At 30.0% G+C, this 4,027-nt stretch overlaps 1 non-coding gene across 1 annotated transcript; it reads right to left on the bottom strand.

Moving 5' to 3' along the window:
• Positions 1–1,229: 1,229 nt before the first annotated feature.
• Positions 1,230–1,420, bottom strand: LOC129071860 (U2 spliceosomal RNA). Its single transcript, XR_008529290.1, has one exon. It is a non-coding gene; the product is annotated as a U2 spliceosomal RNA (small nuclear RNA).
• Positions 1,421–4,027: the final 2,607 nt, after the last annotated feature.

The following is a 4,027-nucleotide window of genomic DNA, read 5'->3' as shown; positions in this document are numbered from 1 at the left end:
AAACAAGAGCTGACATCTGTTCCTACATTACTCTCTTTGGGGAATAAACTCTTTGATGAAATTGTAGAGTAAGATATCTTCAACAATCCATAAATATTCTGACCAAACTACTGACTAGAGTTTGAAATATAAAACCTTTTTATATAACCTATTTTACTTTTAATCACTGCTAAATACTAATCTGTAATTTGGAATTAACATTAAGAAGTACAGATCCTATCTATCTCTGAAGGTACCAAGAAAGAGCACCAAATGCAAGATGCAAAACAGCCAGATTATATTTGGTTCAAATATTTACCATTGATGCCTAACATAGTGATGAATGTAAATGATTTCAGTTTCAGCCAAACTACAAATGACCATAACAATGTGATAAATTAATGAGCTTATCCAAAGCCCAGGAATAAAGCAGCTGTAAAATTGGTTAGTTCAATGGTAAAATGAAATCATCAAGAATTCAGCTTTTCCCCCCACCTTATTATTCTGTCATTCTTACAATGTTAATGACTTCTTCATGGTTATAAATGCTATTCTATTTTTTGGAAATCACTTGAAAACATGATGATATCAAAACGAAAAATAATACACTGCTCCTAGGTGTCCCTTTTTATTTTATTTTGTCAGTTTTTTATGTATTTTTTTATCTTTCAGTTACTGTTGGATATAAAATATTATGTTTGTTTCATGTGTACAATGTATTGACTAGATATTTGTATGATTTATTAAGTGATCACCCTGATATCTAGTACCCTCCTGACATCACACATAGTTATTACAATGTTATTGACTATATTCCTTATGCTGCACTTTACATTCTATGATATTCCATAACTTTCAATTTGCATGTCTTAATCCCTTCACCTTTTCCACCAGTCCCTCAACACCCCACCCACCTGGCAACCATCAAATGTTCTTTGAGTGTATGAATCTGTTTCTGTTCTGCTTGTTCATTTATTCTGTTTTTATTTAATTTTTTCCACATTTCTCTTTTTAGTTTATTTTTAATTTAATCTTTATTTTATGTTTTCTATTGCCATTTCATAGTATTCTGTTCTTAAATTCCACATATAAGTGAAATCATCTGGCATTTGTCTTTGTCTGACTTATTTCACTAAGCATGATACTCTCTAGATCCATCCATGTTGTTGCAGATAGCAAGATTTTATGGTTTTTATAGCTGAGTCATATTCCATTGTACATATATACTACTTTTTCTTCTTCTTCTTTTCTTTTGGTGCACCATTTCTGGAAGTACTGCAATACCAGGTCAATGCGCATAGTGGGTAGAGCAAACTCCTATTCCACCTCTCAGCTCCAAAAATCCACTTAATATAATATTCTCAAATAGAGGACATGTAAGATATCAAACTGATAAGAACAGATACTACACTTGATCTTAGCTAAATGGCCAAGAGGCAATATACCCCTTTTTCTTTATCCATTCATTTTCTGATGGACACTTAGGTTGTTTCCATATCTTGACTATTTTGAATAATACTGCAATGAATATATGAGTACAAGTGTCTTTTCAATTTAGTGTTTTGTGTTTTTTCAGATACATACCCAAAAGTGAAATTTCTGGGTCTTTCTTTGTCTCTTGTTATTGACTTTGTTTTAAAGTCTCTTTTTTCTAGTGTATTACTACCACAGCTTTTTTTGTTTGTTTCCATTTTCATGAAATCGTTTTTCCATCCTTTTACTTTCAGTATCTGTATCTTTATTTTGAGTCTCTCATAGACAGCATATGAAAGGGTTTTGTTTTGTTATCTTCAGCTCCCGTATATTTTTTGGTTGGAGCATTTAACCATTTGTATTTAAAGTAATTGTTGATAAATATTTTTATTGCCATTTTATTATTCATATTTAATCTTTTCCTACTTCTTAAAGCCATTCCTTTAACACATTTTGTAATATTGGCTTGGGAGTGATGAGCTTCTTTAGCTTTTTCTTATCTAGAAAGCTTTTTATCTGACCTTTGATTCTAAATAATAGCTTTGCTGGTTAGAGTAATCTCGGCTGTGGGTCCTTGTTTTTCATCACTTTGAATATTTAGTGCCAGTCCCTCTGGCCTATAAAATTTCTGTTGAGAAATCAGCTGAAAGTCTCATTGGCTCGCTCTTGTAGGTAACTTCCTGCTTTCCACTTGCTGCTTTTAAGATTTTTTTCTTTGTCTTTAAACTTTGGCATTTACTTATGATGTGTTTTGCTGTGAGCCTTTTTGGATTTATCTTATTTGTGATTGTCTGTGCTTCTTGGACTTGTATATCTATTTCTTTCACCAGGTTGGGAAAGTTTTCTGTCATTAATTTTTCAAATGGGTTTTTAATTCTTTGCTCTTTCTCTTCTCCTTCCAGCATCCCCATCATGTAAATATTGGTACAGTTGATGTTGTTGCTAAATGTCTTTAAACTATGCTCATTTTTTGGATTTTTTTTCTTTCTTTTTGTTCTGATTGGACGTTTTCTGCTTCCTTCACTTCCAAATTGCTGATTTGATCATCTGCTTGATCCACTCTACTAGTGATTCCCTGTAATGTATTCTTCATTTCAGTTAGTGTATTCTTCATTTCTGTTTCTTCTACATAAACAGAAGAATACAACATCTCCATTTTTATGAAATATCAGAAAATATCAGAAAAATCTGATATTTTAAAAAAGCTCCCTAAGCAAAATTATATCTGTGTTTAATTAATGGAAAATATGTTTTGATGTACATAGAATTTCAAACTGAAAGAGACAATTTGGAATGCACAAGGAATCAAAATTCTCACCATTAAGTATAATGTTATCTGTGATTTTTTGTATGTATTCTTTATCACCTTGAAAAATTTTGTTATGTATGTTTAATTTACTGAGTTTTTCTCATAAATGGGTGTTGTATTTTGTCAAACTGCATTTACCAACATAATCACATAACTTTTTAGCCTTTTTGTTTGTTTGTTTATATGTTTGGCTTTAGAAGCAGATTGTCTATGAAATGTTTAGCTTAGCACTAGGTTCCTCATGAACAAGCATTTAGCCTGTGGTGTAATAGATTGCATTCATTGTTTTTTGATGTTAAAATGTTGAACCAGCTTGCATACCTGCATTAAATCCTACTTGGTCATGTTGTATAATTCTTTTTGTACAATCCTGGATTCAATTTACTAATTTTTAAAAAATTTTCCCTCTCTCCTGCAATTACCACATTGTTGTCCATGTCCATGAATCCTTTTTCCTTGTTTTATATCTCCATTTTTATGTTCCCTATATCTTTATAGAAGTCTCCCTAAACAGATTGGCTAGTGAGAAAGGAAAGGTCAATTATGGAGAATAAAATACAAAAGAAAAATCAGAAAAGATATGATAATTGGTCCATCTCAAATTTAGGTTTTTAGGGCAGCTTGTAGATCTTGTAATATTAGATACATAAGCCCTTTGAATAAAATACATTGTCATATCAATAAACGTTGAAAATGCATAGACTAAAACTGTAGTGCAACTATTAACTATTTGTTACATTGTATATAATTTTATTTTTTGTTATAGGTATGTATTATTTTATATTTTAAATGCATTCGAAATATATGAAAGCAAGATAATACATAAAAAAGCAGATATAAAATCATTATATAAAGTAGGATATAGGAGAAATATAAAGCAAACAAATAAAATGTTTAAAGGTACAAGAATTCAAACTCTCATACATTTTATATGGAAATTGTGAACTTTTATGAGAAGTAATATAGAAAATTTGTAGAAAATGTGTAATTTCACTGTCATATTACATTTGGAAACACTTATTTGAATTAAAAAAGTATCAGATATATATGTATGCAAATATATATTAAACTTTTATAATGTACTATACATATTATTATATATAATAATATTTATTGCAACATTCTTTGTAGTGTAAAATGATTAACCACCTGAATTTCAAATAGGAGAAATGATTGAATTAAAAGAAAAAAAAAACAGTGGGTCGTTCCATACTACAAGGTATTGAGCAACAGTGAAACACATGAGTTATTTCTATATGTATTAAA

This window comes from Pteronotus mesoamericanus, unplaced genomic scaffold, assembly GCF_021234165.1.
Source record: "Pteronotus mesoamericanus isolate MK-2021 breed Mesoamerican mustached bat unplaced genomic scaffold, CSHL_Meso_final contig_27, whole genome shotgun sequence".
NCBI lineage: Eukaryota > Metazoa > Chordata > Mammalia > Chiroptera > Mormoopidae > Pteronotus > Pteronotus mesoamericanus.
Note: the sequence above shows the minus strand (reverse complement) of the source record. Positions and strands in the feature narration are given on the sequence as shown.